The 24376-nt window shown below is 52.6% G+C and overlaps 1 long non-coding RNA gene across 2 annotated transcripts; it reads right to left on the bottom strand.

The window, feature by feature from the left end:
• Window positions 1-67: 67 nt before the first annotated feature.
• LOC105236984 lies at window positions 68-16412 on the bottom strand. Of its 2 annotated transcripts, none has more exons than XR_002142378.2 (4): window positions 16164-16411; window positions 10672-10824; window positions 9076-9160; window positions 68-3382 (listed from the first exon to the last, which is right to left on the bottom strand). It is a non-coding gene; the product is annotated as an uncharacterized LOC105236984 (long non-coding RNA). The 2 variants fall into 2 exon arrangements; XR_004619235.1 differs by lacking the exon at window positions 68-3382 and adding an exon at window positions 7882-7930 and having other exon boundaries at window positions 16164-16412.
• Window positions 16413-24376: the final 7964 nt, after the last annotated feature.

The raw sequence follows: 24376 nt of genomic DNA, 5'->3' as shown, positions 1-24376 counted from the left end.
CCACGGAGAATGGCATGATCAAGGTCAAAGGAAAGAAGAAAGGGCTCTTCTTCGCCCGTGCCCGTGCCCGCCTGTTGGCCTGTGTGCTTGGTTTCCCCTCGGGTCCGGGCTCAGGTTCTCCCAGAGTTAGTCTGAGGCATTACTTCCTCACTTTTGTTTTCAAGAGGTGAAGCCATGGGCAGGGAAAGAGAGACTCCCTCATGGAAGAGAGGGTCCCAGAAACCTGGAAAAGGGGGGGAAAGAAGTCGAAGTCCTGGGGAGGGAGCAAGGCCAGCTCCAAAGGGATGCTCCATGCAGGGACCAGGCTGGGGTGGGGCCATGGAAGGAGTGAGATGGCAGGAGCCGATCCCTGGAAGAACAAGGAGCTAATAGTTCCTCGAGCTTCCGGTGTGCCAGGCACTGTTCTAAGTACATACTCTCAATACCACCACAGCCCCACAAGGCAGCTGCTGCTCTCCCCCCACAGTACAGCTGAGACACTGAGGCACAGAGGCTAAGTGACTTGCCCAAGGTCACCCCATTGAGAAGTGGCAGAACCGGGCTTTGAACCCATGATGTCTTGCTCTTGATTTCATATCTCCCTGTCCACAGTGTGGCCAGAGGGGCTTCCCCAATGCTTGGGTCCTACTTGAAACCCCAAGACTTTGGGCGGTTCCTAAAAAAAGTCAAACGTAATTACCATATGATCTAGAAATTCCACTTCTAGGTATACACCCCAAAGAACTGAAAGCAGGGACTCAGACAGATATTTGCACACCCATGTGTGTAGTCCTATTATTCATGACAGCCAGGATGTGGAAGCCAGGTGTCCCCTGATGGTTAAGTGGATGAGCAAAATGTGGTTTCAACATACAATGAAATAGTCAAACATAAAAAGGATGAAAATTCTGACCCATGCTCCGACACGGAAGAACCTTGAGGACATTATGCTAATTGAAATAAATCAGTCACGAAAAGGCCGATACTGTAGGATTCCACATAGAAGAGTCTCGGAGGGTGGTCAGATGGTCAAGACAGAAAGCAGAGGGGTGGCTGCAGGGACTGGGGCAGGGGTGGGGAGCTGTGTTTAGCGAGGACAGACTTTCAGTCCAGGAAGACGAGAAAGTTCTGGAGGTGGGTGATTGCACAGAAGTGTGAATGCCCTTAATGCCACAGAACTGTACCCTTCATCATTAAAGATGGTTCATTTTATGGTACGCGTGTTTTACCACGACAAAACAAGCCATGACCCAGTGACTGACATTGATGTTCTACCAAACTGGCCAGGTGGGGTGGGGAGGCTACAGGCTACCGAGGACGGGTGACGTTCCTTGTCAACCTGAGCTGGAGGGCTGTGCCTGCTACAGCTGGAAGCCAGGCACTGCTGGGACAGGCGGAGGTGGGGAACAGACCGGAGTAGCTGTGACTGGCCTCCCTTAGCCGGGGCTGGGGGGAGCGGGGTGCACCCTGGGCAGCTCAGACCCGCTGCAGGCTGTGCTCAGCCACAAGCAAGAGACTAAACCCTTGCTGCGTACCAGGCTCTCTGCTTAGCATGAGACATACAGCACCGCGTTTACTTCTGCAACCTTTGGAAGTGCTTTTATTTATGCCCATTGCATGGGTGGGGAAACTGAGGCCCAAGAAGAAAAGCAACCTGGCCAAGCTGACCAGCACCAGAGCCAGGCCTGGGACCCACATTTCTCAATGCCCATCTTCTTCCCAGGCCACATCTCCTCTGCCCGCAGGGGGCACTCATGGTTGAGGTGCCCAGGGCGAGGCTGGGGCTTCTACCCACAGCCGGGGTCCTCACCTCCCTGGGCACTCTGAGGGGTCTGGCTGTCCGGGCAGGAGTCCTGAACTTGGGCCACGCCCTCCATGGAAGTTGCTGGAAGCAGATCCAGCCCCTGTGGGGCCTGAAGGGAGGGTGGGAAGCCGCAGGAGGACGTGTTTTCAGTCCAGCGGAGCGAGAGCTCAGGAAGACGACTCACTGCCCTCCTGCTCTGCTCTCGGGGACTCAGGGAGGGCCTGCGGGGGGAGGGGACGGAAGCCCAGGTGGAGAAGGGCCAGCCTCTCCAGGACAGACTCAGAGGCCTCATCGGCCGCTCCTGGGATGGCTGCCATTAGTCCGCCCCAGCTGCCTCCACCCAGGGAAAGAGGAAGTGGTCAGAAGCAGCAAGAGAGAACCTTCAAAGAGGACGTGTCCCAACTCCTACCACCCCCTCCCCTCGCGGGAAAAGGGGCCGCCAGTACAGCTGGCCCTGTACTTCTGGGAACCTCCCACCCAGGGAAGTCGGGGAAAGACAGAACCTGCTTTAACCCCACAGTGACCTCCTGAAAACACTCTAGAGTTCTGAGGGCCTCCAGACCTCCAGCCTTGGGGATCCCCGAGGTCCAGGGGACAGTGGGAGCCGCCAATCTAGTGGCCAGCACTCGGCAAGCTCAGAGCTCATGAAAAATGGAGGAGCAGGGCATCGGGGTAAAGAATGTGCCTCTGGAGTTGTGGGTTCAAATCCTGCCTCTGCCGCTTCTTAGCTCTGGGGTCAGGGCCAGGTTGCTCACCTTCTCTGGGCCCTAGTGTCCTCATCGGGAATGTGGAGACCACCAAGTCCTTACCTCTAAAGACTGGTGAGAGCTCAGTGAGGCATGAGATGTAGGGTGCTAAATGCAAGGTCTGCTGTGCAGACGGGTCTGATAAATGACAGCTGTTCCGAGGTCAGGGGACTCTCTGAGGCCCTGGGGCCCACAGCGGGCTGACAGCAGGTGGAGGCTGGGCCCAGGGTGCATCCAGAGAAAACCAGCCTTACAGTGACTGCAAATGGAGAGAGAATCTAAAGGACAAAATGGGTTTGATGATGGGTTGATGCCCGTCTCTCCAGAGGTCCGCTCAGAACTCTCTTCGAGGCAGAGTCTAACCCTCAAACACCTCCAGGGAAGGAGGTACCGTCACCAAAACAGCACAGCATGAAGGGTTGCGGACACTCGCGGGAGCTGAGCCAGAATCTGCTGCCTTGCCCCCACGCAGACGTCATTTTAGCTGTCTGCTGCCACCAGCGTCTTGAGCCTGCCTCCCACGAATATCCGTGGCCGCTCCAGCCTTACGGTGTCACAGCTGTTCGCAGATGCTGAGCTCGGTCATCAAGAAGCAGTCAGCAGGGCTGGGACCTGAGCGAGGTGAGCCAGGTGCCTAGGGTGGGAGCCTGAGAGCGAGTGCCTGCTTCAGTCTTGTGCCTCCTTAAATCATCTTTTCCTTTTAGGGTGTCCTCTGGGCCCCTCACTCGCTTCACCCTCTCCAGACCTTGGCAACCAATCTCTGGTTCCCACTCCTCCCTCTTTCAAAGGGTACAACGACCTCCACCTTCAAACTGTCCACCAAGAACCAAACGGGAGGCTTTATGAGAAGATCCTAGAAATGAAAGAAAGGAAGAAATGGGAGCGACGCTTTGGGCAGGAGGCTCCTTTATTCCTCAGAGCCCTTCATGTCCCAGGATAACCCGCTCCATTAAGACTGAGACCATCCTCTGCTTCAAGTCCAGCAACCTCTTATCCAAAATCCACCCCCCCACGAAGCATTGGAAATATAAACAGAAACTCTTAGAGACATGGTGCCAGAAGTTTACACGCATTTTGTGTGACAAGAGACCAAGGGACAGTAATATCTTAGCAATTCACATGAAAGGAAACACAATTGGCCAACTTAAAAAAAAGTAAAAGACAGTCAACCTTACTATTCCTCAGAGACATGGAAATGAAATGCTCTTTTTACATTTGAGTCAAATAGTTTGCTTACTTTATAAATTGCTACATTTGTTCAAACATGTAGATCTCTGTGTATATGTATGCTTATAGCTCTTTTTTTCCCCTCAAAATGGGATCTCTTTTGTTTAACAACATATTATGGACATCTTTCTAGGTCAGCAAATCTAGCAAACGTCATTGTCCTTGGTTTTGTTCCATGGGCCGTGTGGATGGCTCTACCGGTGGCTTGTTTATAGTTCTGTGTCTTTGCTTCTCTTATAAGCAGTGCATTTTTCCATATGTATCTTTGAACACTTGGGTGAGAATATTCACAGAAAAATAATATTTTCCATTGTGAACGCTGGCTCACATATCAAAACATATACATACGTTTTAAAATTTGACAGAAATGTCAAAGTGCCCTCCAAATACTTCACTGTTTGACTTGATAACAATATCCCTCTATTACTTTATTATTTTTTTTAACTAAAAAGGCCACTTTGTTTAAGATTTAAGATGACAGACATAGTAAAAAGCAGCCCAGATGTGCTCAGGGAAGAGGCTCTTTGGCTCAGTTAGCTCTTGGTCCCCCAAATAAACCCCCAAACCAGTTACGCATGAACATGTAAATCAAACCCATGCTTTGGGGCCCAGCCTTGACTTCTGTTTCCTGCCTGGAGAGCCCCATGTAAAAGCAAGGGCGGGAAGGCAGTGGGGCTGAGCTTCAGTGAGCATCCAGAGCCTGGAAATCAACCCCACCTTTGCCTTCCCACCCTAGGGCCTCTCCTGCTATAGCCAACCCTCAGAGCTTGGGGAGGTCACCTGCAGGAGGGAAGGAGCCAGGCTGGGTCACCGAGAAGGTCTCAGTTTCCATCTCAGCTCTAATAGTGTCTCACTTCACTTGTCTGACTTCAGACCAGTTGCTAGGACTCTCTGTTCCTCAGTTTTCCTAATCTATAACATGGGTCTTCTAAAACCTGCCTGACTCACTGGATTGTGAGGGGGAGCAGATGTGGGAAAGGATGTGAAAGTAACTGGTTTTCCTTCCTTCTGTTTTGGGTTTCCCAACAGGTCTACAGCTGGGGAGTAGGGGAGCCCAGTCTGGGGTTTTCTGACCACAAGTGCTTTCCCAGAAACAGTCTTCTTCGAAGTTATTATTATTTTTTTTTATCTGAACAGGTTATACATGGACATGATACAAAATTCAAAAGGTCTAAAAGGGTAAGTGTGAGAAGCAGGTCCCTTTCCCACTTCTGATCCCTCCCCCCAGGTCCCTGCCCCAGAGGCAGCCTTCGTCTTCTCTTTCTTGTGTCTTCTCTCTGGGTGTTTTGTGCATTCCTACCTCTGTACCTTGCTTAAAAAAAAAAAAATCTTGCCAGTGTTTCTGGAAGCTTTTCCCTCATCAGTGCATATGAAGCTTCCTCGTTTTTTTGTTTTTTTTCATGCCTACTTTTTACTTTGAAAGTTTCAATACTATAAAAAAGTTGCAAGAAGAGGAACATGAACCACCGTATTTTTAAACGTGGATTCACCAATTATTAATACACGCCACCTTTGCTCTATTTCTCTTTTTTTCTAAACTGTCCAAGAGCCCAGAGTTAGTTCAGAGGATACCTACTCAGAAGGACATTCTCCCACATAACCATAATACAATGATCACACTCAGGAAAGTCAACACTGATACAATGCTATTATCTTGTATATAGCCCATAATCACATTTCCCCAGGTGTCTAATTAAAATATCATTTTAAGGATCCAGGTTCCAGTGAAGGACTGCTCAGTGCATTTAACTGCCATGTCTGTTTAATCTCATTCAATCTCCCAGCCTATTTTGTCTTTTACCACATCAACATTTTTGAAGGTCTAGGACAGTTTTGCAAAATATCCCTCAGTTTGGATTTCTCTGATAGTTTCCTCACAATACACTTAAACATTTTTTTTTTTTGCAGGAATGTTACATGGGTGACGTTACACCTCATTATTGTTAATGGCACATAGTATCCCAGTGCATTACAATTTATGTAACTTGTCCTCTACCCGTAGAGGCCTAAGTGGTTTCCAATCATGTTTCATCAACAATGCTAGAGTGAATATTCTGAAACTTTTGTCATTTTGAAACTGTCTAGTGTGTGTAGGATAAATTCCTACAAGTGGAATTAAGTATTACACCCACATAAACAGCCCTTTATAAAGGATATACGTATTAATACTCCCACTAATACTGTGTGAGGACGCTTGCCCCAGAAGCCTGTCTTATTTTTTAAACTTGCATCTCACTGTGTCCTGGCTAGTAGGGTCACACATCCTTGTCAAGTCTCTGGATGCCAAGATTTCCTTACATTTCCCTACCATTTTCCCCTGGAATTGGCAAGAAATCCTACTTTCCAAAGACAAAGTCCCAAGTGCTCCAGAGGAGCACATTAAAAAAAAAAAAAAGATTTTATTTATCTATTTGAGAAAGAGAGAGAGAGAGCATGTGTGCACACAAGAGCTGGGAGAGGGGCAGAGAGAGAGAGGGAGAAGCAGACTCCTGGCTGAGCCGGGAGCCTGCCTTGGGGCTTGATCCCAGGACCCTGAGATCATGACCTGAGCTGAAGGCAGAGGCTTAACCAACTGAGCCACCAGGCGCCCCTGGAGCACAATTCTTGCTCCTAGTTACAAAACCCATCCATATGCTCTGTAAGCTCGGATCCAAAGGAAGGAGGGATTTGTTAAGCAAGGAAGGTGTGTTAAGCACCTTGCTAGTTGCTTAGTGGATGTTATCAAGCCTGCCAAGTGAGAATGACTAATTTGCCCATTTTACAGATAAGGAAACTGAGGTTCAGGGAGGTTACAGCTGGTTTACTCGTCTGATTCAGTAATAACCGACTCAGGCCTGATTGCCATCACAGAAGCAAGTATAGGTCTTATTCTCCACCCACCGCTCCCCCCTCCACCCCGTGTTGGTGGTTGGGAGACAGAAAGAAACAAATCCTACCTGTTCACTCTAAATCTAAAAATTGTTAACCCCCAGCCACCGTGTTAGGTTAGGGTGAATCATCTCCGCTACCAAGGCGGGTTCTCAGATCCCTTGAAAACTACTTGCCCCAAAATGCACCGCTCTCACGGACTCTTCCGGCCTCGATGGACTACATTTCCCAGAATACATTGCGCCCACACTCGCTGGCTCACTCCCGCTCCCGTATTTCCCGTGTGTTAAGGTGTCTGTGCAGGGAGTGGGTTACCAAGAACGGGAGGAGCCGCTTCGAGCTGTCACACACATCCCCCCACGTGGCCCAAAGGCATCCGGTGGGAATAGATGCCACACTTATAAGCTAGGAGACGCAGGGAAGGCCCGAAAGCACTTTCCACCTTCCTTTAGCCAGCAGGCTGGCTTTGTTAGTGGCTGAACCCCCCCCTCACCACCCCCCCACCCCCGGGAGCCATCGGTTGAGACTCTCTGACCCACTTTAGGGTTAGTAGAGCTTCTTTTAGGATCCTAGCATTCACTTTACAGTTGAGTTTTCTAGGGGCCATGAGAGCCTGTCCTCTATTCTGTGACATCATGTTGCGCCAGAAGCATACCCATGTTTTTCTTCCTTGAGGCACCCGTTCCCATCCGAGCAGAGAGGAGGGAAGCACATTTAATATGCTATCTTGTTCCTACCCACTGTTGCCCCCTCCAGCGAGTTAGGCTCACTGTAGCCAGGGCAATCTTTGAAAGTTAAATCACTCACTCGCTTCACATTCCATGGCTCCCCATTGCTCTCAGGATCCTATGTCATGGCCCGTGAGAGCCGACCTGTCCAATTTCACCTTATTCTACTCTCCACCCCATGAATCCCCTCCAGCCCCACTGGTCCTGGCTCCTGGAATGTGCCTTGCTCCCCCTAGCCTCACGGCCTGTGGCCATACAGGTGCCTCTGCCTGGACTGTGCTACCTTCTGCTCTTTGCATGGCTTACAGCTGTCATTCTGTATCACTCAGAGTCCTACCAGGAGACAGAAGGCACTCCGGCTTTTTTTTTTTTTTTTAAAGATTTTATTTATTTATTTGACAGAGATAGAGACAGCCCAGCGAGAGAGGGAACACAAGCAGGGGGAGTGGGAGAGGAAGAAGCAGGCTCATAGCAGAGGAGACTGATGTGGGGTTCGATCCCATAATGCCGTGATCACGCCCTGAGCTGAGGGCAGACACTTAACCGCTGTGCCACCCAGGTGCCCCGGCACTCCAGTTCTTTTAACAGAGAGAATGTAAAGAAGGGTCATTTAAAAAGCTGTCATGGGTTGATGGTGACACAGAGCAGTTACCACCCCCACAGCTAGAGGAACAGAGGAAGCAACTGACTACGAAAATTTAGAAGGTGTGGGGAGGCTAATGGTGGGCTCTGGGCCCCTGAGGGGCTGGCCAGCTTAAACATCACCTCCCTGGAGAGGTGGTCCTGATCCTGGTATCCCCCTGCAGAGCACCCCACCTTTCCCCTCAGAACGCTGTCCATAGATAATAATGTGGTGTTTGTGTGTACTGGTGTCTGTCTGACCTCGGTCTCCCCACCGAACCCCCAAGAGCAGTGATTAGGCACCTTGTATATCATTGCGCTAAGTGCCCCCCAGACACTCTACTGACAGAATCATTTCTCAGGGACAGTGCACTGGGAGTCCCCGCGCTGGCTGGACCAGGACTCTGCCATTTATCTAAACTCTCCGTGAGGGGCACCTGGGTGCTCAATCGGTTAAGCATCTGCCTTCGGCTCAGGTCATGATCTCAGGGTCCTGGGCTCGAGCCCATGTCAGGATCCCTCTCAGCGGGGAGTCTGCTTCTCCTGCTCCCTCTGTGCCTCCCGCCACTCCCACTCTCTCTCTCAAATAAGTAAATAAAACCTTAAAAAAACAACAAAAACAAACTCTCCTTGATTTTGAACCTGCTTTTTGCCCAGGACGTCACTGAAACTAGTGACCCTGAGGAGCCAAGAGAGGCTCCTGGGCACAGGACCTAAGGTGCTGCTCCCTCTGGGGCTGTGCTGGTGCAGGGTCAGCCCCTGAGAAAGAACTCAGCCTTAAACACCAGGCCCTGGGCCCCTCTTGTCTCACTGTAAACACTGCGCCCTGCCTTGAACATGGCCTGGCACCTACCAGGGGCTCAGGAAATAGGTGTTGAGTGAATGAATGGGACCTCACCTCTGGTTTCCAGGACACCAGCCCACTCGGATTAATTAATTCTCTAGGTCATGTTTTGACTGAGAAGGCCCATACTGACTTAAACTGCTCCCCCATGGTACATTTTGTATTATGGGTTTTTACAATTTAAAAAAATGTTTTAATGGAACAAGCTCCCCCCTCCCCCAGGTAATAAACCATGTGGTGCACTGGGAGGTGGGCTACCTGGGTTCACACTGCAGTGAGTTCACCTCCAGGCTGTGTGAGCTTGGGTAAGTCTGATGACCTCTCTGAACCACCATTTCCTCACCTGTAAAACACAGCGAAAGTAACATCAAAGCCCCAGCACGATATGTGGCACATTGAGGTACTTTATACATGTTTGTTTCCTCTTTCTTTTAAAAAAGATTTTAGTTATCTGAGAGAGAAAGAAATAGCGAGAGACAGCACAAGCAGGAGGCGGGCAGAGGGAGAGGAGAAACAGCAGGGAGCCTGACTCAGGGCTCAGTCCCAGGACCCTGGGGTCATGACACTTAACCTCTTAACTGACTGAGCCAACAGGCGCCCCCAAGTTTGTTTCTCTTGTCATGAGCTCCAATCACAGACCAAACAGAGAACCTCCCTCTGACTCCCTGAGGGAGTGGGTCATGGGCCTGGTGTGGGGCTGGATCAAAACCAAGGCTGAGGGGCCTGGTTCATGGGAGAAGGGGGCTGCCTTGGGGGAACCTCTCTTGCTCTATGAAGCAAAGTGTACATGGATCAGAACTCTTTCAAACTTGCTTAAGTAAAATGGAGACTTTACTGTCTCACCTATTGGGAACTACCTTCAGGTCAGGCCAGATCCAGGGATTCAACAGACCTTCATCAGTGTTCTTATTCATCAACCCAGTGACTGGGCAATAGGGTGCACTGACTGCTCTTGGCTTGACTCACATGTCCCCTAGGGCAGGGCAGTGTTGGTGACTGTGATTGATAGCCCCACTGAATCAGCTCCCCAAGGCAGAAGCACTGATGTTACCGGAAGAATGGAAAAGAGTAAGGTAAGTGGTAAACCTTATTATCTGCCACACACCGTTCGAAGCACTCCTGCTTGTTAATTCATCAAATTCTTCTGATAACTCTACAAAGTAGGCATCATTTCCATCACTCCCATTTTACAGATGAAGAAGTTGAGGCACAGAGTGCCTCAGGTCAGAGGTACTGAGAGGCAGAGCCCGCATTCAGCCCCAGACAGTCTGGCTCCAAGTCCAACACTGTGCCACTTCCTCATGTCACCTCTCCCTATCAGACAAGTAAGCAGAGATGGTCACAACAGGGGCAGCCCCAGAAGGAGGCTCAGCACCCTCCTGGAGCAGTACGGAGAGCAGCTGGGACTGCAGGGGGCCCAGCTTTCCGTGTCTACATCTGGAAAATGTGGGGAGCTCTTAGAGGACTTAGCACAGTTGAGGACATTCCTAGGCTCCAGCCCAGAGGCAAACGTCCTGGCTTGAAGAGCCAGATGCCAGCTTTGCCACTGCCATAAGCTGGCTGTGTGACTTGGGGCCAGTCACTGCCCCTCTCTGGGCCTGTTTCTTCCACTTATAAATGAACAAGTTGAGCCTGACCCCCCACCACTGAGGGTTCTCTCTGGGGAAAAGTTGGGGATGAACTGCTCCAACTTGTGGTTGGCCACAAACTGCTCTGTCCCCAGGTGCTGGGAAAACAAGGTGTCCCCTGCCCCCAGCACAGCAGTGGCTCTGAGCCCCCGGAGGGACTTGGGCCAACTGTGAACCCTGCTTCCTCTCCCACAGCCACCCTTCTCCCAAGGCTCAGCTCACTCACCATTGCTGGGCCTGCCCCCAGACAGCACCCCGCCTCAACCAGGCCAGGCCACTGTATTCCCGCTGCACCTTTTCCATCTGGTGGCTTAGCCTCCTGCAGGCATCACGCACTCATGGGGCAGTGGCTCTCAACTGAGGTGGTTGTGTAGGGTTTCTGGATTTAGCAAATAAAAATGCAATTTTTGGGACATAATTAGACTACAAAAGTTATGAGCCGCTTATCTGAAATTCAAACGTATCTGGGAAACCTGCATTTTGTCTCGCAACCTTACCCCAGGGGACATCTGTCATGTCTGGAAACATTTTTGGTTGTCAGAACTGGGGGGTTCCATTGGCAACCAGTGGGTTGAGGCCAGGGACACTGTTCAAACCCTACTATGCACAGGAGAGCTCCGCCATGAGGAATAATCCTACCCAGGGTCAGTAGTGCCAAGGCTTAGAAATTCTAGGTGCTCCCCAAAGCTAACACACACACTGCGGTCTCAGGGACTCGTCAGAGGCAGCAGTGATCGTCCCCCTGACACGGGTGAAACGGCCTGTTCAAGGTCATGCAGCCGGCAAGGAGGAAAGAGGAGCCCTCCACCTGTCTGCGCCTTCTCCTAATAGACTCATCTGTTCTTCTAGACATGGAAGCCACGAAATAGTGGGGGAGGGGAAGCCGGGAGAGCCTCACAGGGTCTGCAGACCCCCAGGGAATGGCACTGGGGCCTGGCCCCTCTGGGCTCCTTACAGGTCGCCAAGCGAGTCCTGGGGAGGGAGGGTCCCAGGCGCTGCCACCAGGGGGCAGCAGAGGCTTGGAAATGAGTCCGCACACGCCCGCGTGCCCCTGGAGTAACTGGCTATTCTTACAGGCTCCCGGGTCCACCTCCAGAGATCCTGAACCAGGGGGGTCAGCCAGGCTCAGCAGGCATTGGTGGTTTTTGCTGAACAGCTACCAGGTGATTCGAATGTGCAGCCACGATTGAGAACCACTGGTCTGACCTTGGTTTTCATCCCTGAGAGCTCATCAGCATCACCTGGGAGCCTTGAAAATACCAACGTGGATCCGAGCGCCACGTCCACGGGATGATGTTTCCTTACAGACAACGGAAGGTTATTCAGCCGCGGGGCGGGGGGGGGAATGAAACTCTGACGTGCCTACAACGTGGACGAGCCCTGCACGTCGCTGCACTAAGTGAATCAAGCCAGTCGCCCAGGATTCCACTCTGATGGGGTCTAGAGTGGCCGAATTCAGAGACAGGACGTGGTGCTCGCTACGGGCTGGTGGACGGGGGAATGGGGAGTTGGTGCTCAATGCCCAGGGCTTCAGTTTGGGAAAATGAACATTTTGGGAGGTGATGGTTGCAGCACAATGTGAATATACTCACTGCCACTGAACCACACACTCGAAAACGGCTGCAACGGTCCATTTTACATTATACACATTTCCCCCCAATAACAAAATGCACTGGAAACAGAAACGTCACGATTAAAGTTTAAGATCACTCCACAAACCAAACTCACAAATGGCCAAGTCTCTGCTCAGAGCTATTCAGTAAGAGGGCCTGGGGTGGGAGCCCCGGCTCTGGAAGCGCCTACAAGCGCCCCAGGTGAATTTCACAAGCGGGCCGTGGGCTGAGATTATTCTAAGATTCCAGCGTCAGGGAAGAATAGTGGGTACACCATCCCCTTTATCTGTTGCCACAGTTTTAAAATCTGTCCACAAATTCTGTGATGCTCTTCCTTCGAGAGGTGGACCCTAATTCCCATCCCCTGAGCGTGGGCTGGTCTCAGTGACTTGATAATAAACAGGGGAACAGCAGAAGTGACAGTGGGGGACATCAGAAACGCTAGTGGTGAAGGTCACCATAGTTTTGGCTTTGTTCGCTCTCAGATCACTCACCCGAGGAAGAGCTATGTCACAAGAACACTCAAGTAGCCTTTTGGGAAACCATGTGAGGAGAAACTGAGGCCTCGCACCAACTGCGGTGTGGGGCGCCATCCCAGAAGTGGGTCCTCCAGCCCGGAAAGCCTTCAGACGGGGCCACTACCCGGGCTGCCGTGCTGATGGCCGCCCCATAGGAGCCCTGAGCCAGCACTCCCCACCTGAGCCGCTCCCTATTCCTGCCCCACAGAAACAGGGAGAAACATGCTTGTTGTTTTAAGCCACTACATTTGGGGGTGATTGTTACACTGCAATAGGTACTTAATCCACCCATTCATGAGTCACTCCACCATCCACTCATCCCTTTCCACCGCCACCCAGTTGTGCAGCCATCGGCTCAGCTCCCTAACCATTCATGTACCTATCTGTCTATCCACCAATCCGGCCTCCCATCTGTTCCTTCACTCATTCACTTACTCACCCAGCCAGCCACCCGCCCCTCACAGAACACCGGGCCCAGCACAAGTAGACCCACGTAAACATCTGTCGAATGAATGAGCAAACATTTGCCAAACATCAAGTCTATATGACTTGCTGAGACAGGCCAGGGGACTTACCGGGTTGGTCAAGAGAAAGGCCAGCTCACCTTCCCCCCGCCTGCGGCCATCCAGCCTCCTTTGGATCTGCTGAGAACCACCCCCAATCCTCCCACAAATGGCCGCCTGATAGAAAAAACCTGGTTCCGCGTCTCCACCGACCCTCCCAGCCCCCGGGGGCAAATGCTAAGGCTGCTGGCTGTGACTGAGGGCCCTCAGCCTGGAGAAGGAAGACTGGGGACAGCAGAGCCTCCTCCTGCCCCCTGGGGGAGTTTGTGACCCGAAGATTTGGGCTTTTCTGGAGGCCAAATGGAACACACACAGAAAAGCCGGTCCCTGTCTTAACGGCAGAGGCCTTACCGTCTCCTCCCTGAGAACATTAGAGAGGCCCGGGCCCTCCGCCAACACATACCCTTTTCCAGATGAATCCCACCTTATCCCTCAGTTTTCTCATCTATAAAATGGGAATAATGAGGGTATTTTGGAGACGAGATGACATGGTGCACAGGAGGGCCCTCAGCAAGGGGCCATTGGCAGCAGATACAGAAGCGTGCCTGCTGAGCTTCTAGGACAAGAGCACAGAGTGGCAGCAAAACCCAAGGCCTCCAAGCAGTGGGCAGTCGACTCAGGCGACTCAGCCCTCTCCTCTCCTCCCTGCTTTGCTCCCTCCGCTCTGGCTGCACCATCTCCTCCTCTTCCTCTAACACTCCTCACCTGCTTCGACCTCAGGGCCTTTGCACTGGCTATTCTTCCTGTCTGGAATACTCTTACCCCCAAATATCCCTTGGCTCCTCCCTCTCCTCCTCCAGGTCTTTGTCCAAATGTCCCCTTCTCACTGAGGCCTTCCCTGGCCCCCTTTCCTCCATTCTCTCCATCCCCTCTTTTGGATTTATTTTCTTCCTATCGCATCTATCCTTTTAAGACATACATCTTTTTCTTATTCTATATCTTGCCTGACTTCTCTCAGAACACAGACTCCCCAAGGGAGGGGTTTGGTATTATTCACTGCTAGATCCCCACACTGAACAGAGTGACCAGCATGCAGTAGGTCTGCAAGATGGGTGGATGAACGAACAGATGGTCAAGTGAGAGGGTGTTAAGTGGGACTTCTCCAGCAGCCTTGAAATCATCATCCAGTTCTAAGTTCCCCACATTCTAAAGTCAGAAAACTGAGGACCAGACCCCAGGGCTTACTAAAAAGTGGCTGCGAAGGTCCTACCTTCCCTTATATCATCCCAGCACCAGCAGAAGACAGGGGTGGGAGGAGAAAAAGAAAGCCGCTCCCCTCCCCAGGTCTCAAGCTCCCGCCCGCACGCCCCCCCACTCCCTACCCGCCAAGGCCCATATTGCCTGTCTTCCTGCTGTGCCAGCCCAAATCAGGGAGAAGAGAACTGCCAAGAGGTGCCGGGGTGGGGGGAGGCCACCGTGGCTTGTCAGGAGGGTGTGGGTTTCTGGGAGTCACAGGGACCCCAGGAAGGAAGCAGGGCCAAGAGAGCTTTCCAGGATCCCACCTGACAAGGTTGGCCCCAGGGTGAGGAGACCCAGATGGAAGCCGCCAGAGATGGGTGACTAGCAACTGGGGCAGGGAGCTGCGGGGACCCTGTCGCGGGGACACTCACCCCCACCCCACCCAGTCCTCCCAAGTGCACACACCTGGGCCGCAATGTGAGCACCCCCATGACCAGTGAAGAAGCAGCAGTGAGCAAACAAGGACAAGGGCAACACCAGCCAAGTACAGGACAGGCGTCCTTTTCCACCTTCACCCCCGTGGAAGTGGGAAGAGGGAAATGGCCTGAAATGAACGCTAATCTGGTGGTGAGGCTGACCTCAACTCGCCTGGACAGTAGGTTCCTGAAGGTGTCTTTAAGAATCTGGAAAGAAAGATTGGACTGAGCAAGATGGAGAGGAAAAGCGAACCCCATTTCCTACGTGCTCCCCACGGAGTGCTGCGCCAGCCAGCGGCCGCCGCGTTGGGATGCCCCTTCTCCCTCGCTGCACCGTGCTAGGGGCTGCAGGAGTTGGCAAAGCGTTTGGGAGCCGCAGGGCACCAGGAGGGCCTCGCTAAATGCTCCTCGGAGGAAGTGGCACCGGACACAAAACAATGGAGCTAGGGAGTGGGAGGGTGAGGGAGGTCGATAAGAGGGAGCAAGCTCCCCTTCGGTACGTTACTGTGGGGGAGGGCCGCGGCGGGACCCTGGGCTCTTTTACGCTGAAGCATCCCCCAGCCTGCAAGAAAGGAGCGGTGTCTGGGCGACCGGGGTGGGGGCAGGCTGCGGGGCAGCAGGTCCCCTCGGGGGCTCGGTACCCTGCCCTCTCGCTGGGCCGCGCTCTGGGGCAGAGCTGCAGGACCCAGGTCTGTTCTTGCCGCTCCCCTCAAGCCTGCAAAGCCTTCCCAGCCCCGGGGTCTGCAGCAGCTGCAAAGCGTGCTGAGGGAAGCCGGGGTCTCCATGGCAACGTTGACGTCATGGCCCCGAGGCCAGGCACGCCGCCTCCCGCCCCCACCCGCCGGCCTGGCGCAGCCCCAGCCGCGAACTGCTGCAGCTGGGACGGCAGAGGCGTCGGCGCGGCCACCCTGCCTTCTGACCTGTCCCGTCCCGGCCACCACAGGCAGACAGGCGTGAGCCAGGCCCGCCAGGTCTCACCTGCCTGCCCGCTTCCCCCTGCCCCGTTGCCCTCCAACTGCTCTCAGCTGGCAGCTGGCTAAACAGACCTGACTTCCTGTTTCATTAACAAGCAGCCCCCTCCTAGCGGGAATGGCATTTTAATAGGAACGCGGGAGGTGAGGTGCCGCGACCCCCTCCTCCACTCTCCCAGACTCCAGTCTGCCTCCCCCGAGTCCACTTCACAACAGAGGGGGGTGGTTTGTATTTGAACAACATTCAAATTATCATATACCCCTCCCCCACCACTCTGCCTCCGCCCCTTGCCTCTCTCTCCTGCAGCTTAGGCTCCGCACTTCCTCCTCCTCCCTTCTGCTAGTCTGCTCCTTTCTTGTGCCTGCCTCTGGGCCTCCGCACCGGCTCTTCCCACTACCTGGAAGGCGGTTCCCGGCTCCAACTGCCCTAGGGGCCGGTCCTCTGGGGCTCTTCAAGATCGGGGCACATTAGCTCGGTGCTGCCCCCTCTTGGAAGCGCTCATTCCCGCAGCCTGCACCTCCTTTCAGCTCTCTCCACCGCAGTCCGGAGAAATGCTTTGTGGGGTTATTTGTCTAGTGGCTGCTTCCTCCTCCAGACTGCATGGGGTGGAGGATGGCCTTTGCTTTATTGACACCTGAGTCGGCAGCGTGCTTGACACACAGCAGGTGTTCAATACATTAAAAAGAAATAGCCTTTTCGAGGGGTGCCTCCGTGGCTCAGTTGGTCGAGTTGCCAACTCTAGATTTCGCCTCAGGTCATGATCTCCCGGTGGTGGGATTGAGCCTGGAGTGGTGCTCCACGCCGGGTGGGGAGTCTGCTCCCGATTCTCTCTGTCTCTTCCTCAGCCGCTCCCCCTGCTCTTTCTCTCTCTTTCAAATAAATAAATTAAATCTTTAAAAAAACACACCAAAAAACCAGCCTTATCGAGATATTATTCACCGGCCACACTGCACACCCAAGTAAAGCGTACAGCTGGGTGCCTTTCAGCGTACTCACAGAGTTGTGCCAACATCATCACACGCACGGGAGAACATTTTCATCATTCCAGAATGAAACCCCGGGCCCCCTGCCTGTCCCCCCAGCCCCTCAGCCCTAAGCAACCGTTAGTGGACTTTCTCCATAGATGTCTCTATTCTGGGGACCTATGATTGTAATCCTAGAATATGTGGACTTTGGGGACTGGCTTCTTTGACCTAGCAGTGTTTTTGAGGTTCCGAGCAACACATATTTGCTCAGCGAATAAACAAAAGTCTATGGAAGCAAGGGGAGGGCGTTCTCCTGGTGAGCTGACAGCCAGCTGGAGGAAGGACACTGGATGCACATCTCATATGGGTCAGAGCTCTGGGAGAGACTGCGGTCTGGCTGCTCCGGCTACACATGTGATTGTCTTCTGCTCAAGGCCAACCTTTACTTCGGGGTTTTCCATTCATTCATCCATCCATTCATTCATTCCACAGAAATGCAGGGTTACGATCTACCAAGCTTTCTCTCGTAAATGAATGTACTACCCTTCTTTTAAAAAATCGGTTGAAGTGGACAGAAGCTTGCTTTCCAGAGGGACTGGGGGCTGGACCCTTGAACTCGGCAGCTCTGCAGGTCCATTCTGCAAGGGCCTCCCCATCAGGGTGCATGCCTGAGAGACTTTCCTGCTTGGGGTCGCTCACAGGCAGTTCTGAGGTGGCCTCTCAACACAGGCATCCAAGCGAAAACCATTTTATTGTGGTGTATTTCAAGTCCTGGACCCTTGCTGCTTTCCCCGGCTCCGGGTTTATAGAAATTCTAGAACTGTGCTGTCCGTACACAAGCCACTGGCCAAATATGGCTGCTATTGAGCGCTTGAGATGCGTGTGACTGGTCCCAACTGAGGTGAGCTGGAAATGCAAAATACACAGAAGACTTTGTACAAAAACAACAACAACAAAAAAGAATGTGAACTACCTCAATAAGTTTTATATTGATCACTTGTTGAAACGATATTTGGGGCCTGTTAGGTTAAGGAAAATATATTGTTAAAATTAATTTTGCCTGTTTCTTAAAAAAATGTGGCTACAAGGACATTTTATATTATCCATGGGGCTTGTATCCTATTTCTCTAGGACACGGCTAGCCTTGAACAGCCAACGCCAGGGGAGATAGCCCCCAGCCCCATGCCCATGACGGTTACCATGGGAACTCCAGGGGTCCGAGGAGCTCTTGATGCACTGCTATCCAAAAAAACAAAAAAAACAAAAAAAAACCCAAACCAAAAAACATGACAGAATCACGGACCCACCTCCCACCTCCGCAAATCCCCTGTGGCCATTGTTGGGGGGAGCCCCAGAGAGGAACTGCCGTAGTGTCTGGCTACACTGTCTGCGGCCGCAGCTGACACTCCAGGGCCCCGTTCCCTGACCCTCCTTCCCACGGGATCCGACAGCCCCTCCTCCTCCCTGGCACATCAGAGAGGAGACACAGCCTAGCGTTTTTCGTTTTTCGAGGAGCAGCTTGTTGTTCCTACCATTACACTGAGGGAACACAAACAGCCAAGAGGCCTATTGCCCGGGGCTTGGTGGAGACCTTCTGGCCGGTCCTCAGCCTCCCGCTGCTGTGGAAATGGCCACATGTGCTCTGGGGAAGCTTTCGTTTCTGGAGGTGCGTCTGAAGGGCAGGTCCCGATGCAGGGACAAGGGGGTCAGGAACCACAGGGACGGCACCTCCCTGCCAAATCTGAGAGAGGTTGGCTCAGGCTAACCTTACTCGGCATTAGAGAGGACGTGGGTGGGGGTGGGGTGGGGGAGGGCAGCATAGAGGTTTTCAAGGCCCTATCCAAATCTGAAGAGATGACACTGAGAAATAAAGCCAAGTCAGATGTCCCACTCTATACAGCTGTGCGTGTTGTGCATGGGGCAAGGACGCCACATTTACCGGAGTTTGTGTAGTTAGAAGAACAGTTGTCCAGCAGATGGCAGTAGAGTGTTTTGAGGAGGGGACAAAGCTCCACCGGGAGGCGACTTGGTGAGGATGGACCAGTTCTGCTCCGCGAGAAGTCACGGTGGCATTGGCACCATGCACCCTCCGAGGCCCAGACTCAGCAGAGAAGAGCAGCAGCCATCTTTCCTCTAAAAACTGCTTTTTTGGTGCCGTTTTAAAAAACTGAGGCGAAATTCATGTAACCCACCATTTTAAAGAGGCGTTTTGAGCAATTACAGTATTGTGCAATCACCACCCTTCTAGTTGCAAAAAAATTTTCATCACCCCAAAACAAAACCCCATAGCCATTAAGCAGGTGCTTCCTAGGGCCCGGGAAATACCACTCTGCTTTCCCTCTCTGTAGATTTGCCGATTTGGGATGTTTCCTATAAATGGAACCAAACAATGTGTAGTCTTTTGTGTCTGGGTTGCTTTTCCGAGCATCACATTTTCAAGATTCACCTGTGTTGGAGTGCGTATCCATAGGGCATTCGTCCTACACATGGATAATAGTCCGTTGTCTGGATACACCACATTTATTACCTGGACATTTGGATTGTGTCTACCTGATGCCCCCCCCCTTTTTTTTTTAGATTTTACTTATTTACTTTAGAGAGAGAGAGAGAGCTCATGAACAGGGCAGAGGGAGAGGGAGGAGCAACCTCCCTCGCTGAGCAGGGAGCCTGACCACATGTGGCACCTGGGACCCTAAGATCATGACCTGAGCCGAAGGCAGACGCTTAACCAACTGAGCCACCCAGGCGCCCCTGATGCCACTTTTAAAAGGGGGTGTAACATGTGCAGTAAATGACATAAATCTGAAATGTGGAGCTCCACGAATGTTTAAACATCCATGTGACTGCTGATTAAGATGTAGGGCATCTTCCTCACCCCAGAAAGTTCCCTCCTACCCCCCCCACCCCCGCACCATCAGTTACCACTGTTCTGACCTCTGTAATCAGAGATGCCTGGTACCTGTTCATGAACTTCACGTAAATGGGATCCAATGGTAAACCCTCATTTATGTCTGGCTCCTTTCACACACGTGACGTCTGTCCATTAATTCACGTCAATGGGAGGATCTGTAGTTGGCTCTTTTTGTCCTTTTTGCAGGGTTCCATGGTAGGACCATGTCACCGTGTCTTTATTCATTCTCCTGTTGATGGGGACACCTGAGCGGTCCCGCCATGTGACTGCCCTGCTTTGTTTATTCTCCTCTTAGTGGACATTTGGCTTGCTTCCAGTTTTTTGGCTATTACGAAGAATGCTGCTATGAACGTTCTTGTTTGCGTCTCTTGGCGGATACGAGCACTCGGTTCTCTGGAGTGTATGCGAAGATGCGGGGTCACAGGGCGGGCAGGTGTTTAGCTTTAGCTGATATGCTTTCCAAAGTGGTTGAACCAATTTCTATGCCGACCGGCCATGTAGGAGGGCTCCTGTCAGCCTCTACCTCCAGCTCTGAACACGGGTGCAAGTGGATTCTGGGGTCCCTGGCTGTAGAGTCCTTCCAGCTTGGCTAAGGTCTGGGCAGACTACCTGGTGACCGTGCACGGAGGCACTCCCAGGGCAGGCAGGCCTCAGAGCTCTCCATCCCAACGACAGGGAGGGAGATAGCCGGGGCACTGACATACCAGCCCTGCTTGTCCTTGAGGACTGCTGCCAGGCACAGCTGCTAATTCTAGGTCCTTTGAAACCCTCCTTGGGGAATCAGTCGAGAAACCGAACATCGACTCCTTGCTGGCTTTCCCTCTATACCAGTCACCATTTCTGCAGTTTTCCTCCTAAGCTCCTCTTGAATCAGTTTCTCGACATGGTCCCTGCACTGGTCCCAGCCCCATCCATTCACCAGCCAGCAGCGTGAAGATCTCCCCCAAATGCCCTGCTTCCTGTGTGACCTTGACCAAGAAACCTAGCCTCTCTTGGCCTCCACATCTCCATCGGGCAAGAGGGGTCGGGCTCGTCAGGAGGAGTAAATGAGCTCAGACCTACAAAGCCCTTGTTACCCTGCCTGGGACACAGTCGGGGCTACAGAAGTGTTTCGTTAGAAAATGAGTAGATAACTGCAATCTCTTTATCACTCATAGCCCTCAGGATGAATCCCAGACTTGGAAGTATGATTAACCAAACACTGGCTCATCTTACCCCCATCTTTGCCCCCCAGTGGGTTGAATCTGGAAGATGCATTCACTTGGAACATATGACTGTGACCTTATTTGGAAAAAGAGTCTTTGCAGATGTGATCACGTTAAGGACCTGTCCATGCGCTCATCCTGGGTCATCCAGGTGGGCCCTAAATCCAATGGCAGATGTCCTGATAAGAGAAAGCAGAGACTGGGTGCAGAAGCGGGGGGAGGGGGGCTGTGTGAGACAGAGGCAGAGGGGCTGGAGGGGCGCAGCCACAACCAGGAACGCCCGGAGCCCCCAGGAGCTGGAAGAGATAAGGTGTCTTCTCCGCAGAGAGAGTGCGAGCGACCCTGCTGACATCTCGACTTTGTGGACTTCTGGTCTCCAGAGGCATGAGAGAATAAATTTCTGTTGTTTTAAGCCATTGGGTTAAAGGGAAGACACAGTGAGGCTCAGCTGTGCCAAGGGGAGGGCACTGGCAGGACTTGGGGCAGGTGGGGACAAAGGATCTGAGGCTCCCAAGCTAGCAGGAGCGGGCAGGTCCAACCAGGCTAAGGCTGGGAGGTAAGAATGATATTGCTGCCAGAGCCGGAGCTGTGGAGGGAGGCTATCGTGAGGCTGGGATGCCCAGGGGAAGAAGCACCTTGACCTCTCTCTTCCAGCCTCCCGACCCCCCCCCCCGCCCCCCCCCCCCCAGGTAGCCTGCATTCTCCAGGCTCCCCTAGAAGCCAGTGGGCAGACGATCCCAAGTGCTGTAGTAGAGCCTAGTGAGGAGGAGGGCCGAGGACAGTGTGGCCGGCAGGGCCCCCCCTGCATTTGGTAGTTATGTGCACGGTGCACCGGTGTGAGCCGGCCCTCCCCTGGCTGCGAAGGATCAGTGACAGAGTAGGTGGCAATGCCTTGCACGGGTGCCTGCACACGCACACGCACGTCTCTCCTGGAGCTGGCCATCACGGAGCCGGGGGCCTCGTGGTCCTCACCCATGGCACCTGCTTTCCCTGTGTGGCCAGAGGCGGAGCCGCTGATACCCCATCATGTTCTTGGGCTGTCCACTAATGGGTGTACAGAGGCTTCTGGAAGCGAGGAGCATAGGAATAGGGAGCAGGGATGGAGAGAGGCAGGGCAGGCAGTGAGGGTAGGCAGGTGGTGTAGGACAGACCCCGGGAGGGCGGGGAGGGTGCTGCTTGTCTTCCGGAGAGAGATGACGGCCTGGCTTCAGGTGGAATAAGGGGATGGGTAAGGAGACTCAGGAGCATTCTGGAGTGGCTTCTGAAGGCTGGCAATGGCCTGGACATGGGGTGGGGTGAGCAATGGGGCCACAGGACTGGATTAACTCCCTTGCTGGGTGAGGAAACCCTGGAAGGCAAATGATTTGGGAGAGGGGTGGAAATAAAGTCTCTCCTTCGACACACTGTATTGCCTCTTGGGGACATCTGGGTGAGGGGGCAGCTGGATGGGTGGTTCTAGGCTGTTGAACTCAGAGAGGCTTCCATAAACCAGCATCTGTGTTACCCAGAGGTCGTAGGAAGGCAGGGTCTCAGGCCCCACCCAGACCTTGGAAATCAGAATTTGCATCTTCCCAAGAAAGGCACATAGGTCCTAGAAGCTCTGGACGAGAGCGGCCAGAAGGGCCCTGATGTACACATTGGCATCCGGGTTTTCCCCTGGGGGCGTTTTTGGTTATTCTGACTAGCGAACTAGCCGTGGCCAGCGGAGGCCAGGGGATGCCGCATGACATCCTAGGATGCCCAGAACGACCTCATGACAAAGGGGGATCGGCCCCACATGTCAAGAGCAGCACGGGTTAGGAGCCTCGGACACTCAGGAGTCCTGACCTGGGCCTAGGTCTTGTCCCCTTCCCACCCCCACCGAAAGGCTCCCTCGAAGCCACACAGAAAGGCCAGATGTCAATGAGTCACTTACAGTTTATTTTTGCCTGAAAGTATTTCACATCTCTGAACACAGCTACGTGACAGTAGTATTAACCATCAGGAAAAGCAACAGTGCGAAGGGAAAAGGTGGCATGTCTCGGTTCTTTTTTTTTTTTTCCTTTTTTAAAGTTTTTTAAAGTTTTTTTTTTGTTTTTTTGTTTTTTTTTTGTTTTTGCTTCTGCTTCTTCCTGCACCAGAGTGCTGTAAAGTATGGGACCGGAGGGGAGAGAATAAAACCAAACAACAGAAAACAACAACAACAACAGAAAAAAAAAAACCAAAACACGAAACAGGACACACACGCACACACAAAATAAAACCTGGCACGTAAAATGAATTAAGACTGAAACCCAATTTCTTTTTTTTTTCCTTTTTTAAAAAAATGAGGGCATAGTCGGGGGGTAATAAAGTCTACCTAGCAAAGTATAAAACGACAAAAGCATGGTTTCCATTGAATAAGATTAAATATATATAAAACAATTACATTGACTGGGGGTTAGGTCTGGAGGTGCCGGAGGGGGCGGTATTTGTGCTAAACCAACAGAAAAGGGGGCTTGGGGGGAGAGGGGACCCCAAGTAAACCATAAAAGGGCTTTTCTGTACAGTGGGGGCTTGTTAAGAAAAAGCCGACTGTTTACAAAAGAAACGGAGGTTGGTCTGTCTCCAGGACTGGGGTGGGGACGGAAGGGGCATCTGTGCTGCAGTGGTCACATTCATGGGGGGCGGGGTGGGCAGTCAGGCTGGTGGAGGCTACGTCTCTCTCTTCTCCCAAGAGACCATGCAAAGAAGCAGGCATGCATGAGGAGACCACGCGAAGCACAGGATGGCAGGGAGGCCGCGGGCCGCAGTCTCGGTGGGGACAGGGATGGCAGAGGCCACCGGAGATGGGAGCTCTCCGGGGCAGGGGGCGGGGAGGGCAGGTCAGCACCCCCTACATGTGTAAAAGGGGGCTGAGAGAAAGCCGGGGCCTGGCGGGAGCAAAACTACAACGTGGGGACCCCACTTCTCCCCCCCTCTGCAGCCTGACCCCCACCCATGAGCAAGTTGGAGACATCTGGGACTTGGAAATGCACAGTGGGGGCGGGCGGGCAGACGGACGGCCGAGCATTAGCATACAGAATCCATTACGAAAAAGCAATTAATTTTCCAAGGAGGTTTTTTTTTTTGTCGGTTTCCTTTAAAAAAATAACAATAATACTACCACTACCCCAACAGCTGACTGGTTTGTACAGTACTACAGGCCAGGGGCGGGTGGGGTGGGAGGGCAGGAGGGAGGGAGGGTCAAAGACTTCATAAATAAGAGGCAGGTCCCAGACCCGCAATTTGTCAACATTTCTTAAATAGGCGCATTATTTAAATCTTATGTACAACAAGAATCACTTTGCATAGCAATGGCGAGGACACAGGACGTGATGACATGGCTGGGTTTTCTTGTCCCAATGGCGGGGGGGCGAGTTCTTGGTCGAGCCTCTGAGGAAGAAAGCATCCTTCCTCGGCCCTCGAGGCCCATCGGGGTCGTGTGACAGGTGGCATCGGGGTTGACTTTTCCCACACAGCATTAAACACAAAGGCAAAGAAAATCCACAGGGTCCCCCCTCCCCAAGGC

Source organism: Ailuropoda melanoleuca, chromosome 12, assembly GCF_002007445.2.
Source record: "Ailuropoda melanoleuca isolate Jingjing chromosome 12, ASM200744v2, whole genome shotgun sequence".
NCBI classification, from domain to species: domain Eukaryota; kingdom Metazoa; phylum Chordata; class Mammalia; order Carnivora; family Ursidae; genus Ailuropoda; species Ailuropoda melanoleuca.
The sequence above is the reverse complement of the archived record's forward strand: the minus strand, read 5'-3'. Positions and strand labels throughout refer to the sequence as shown.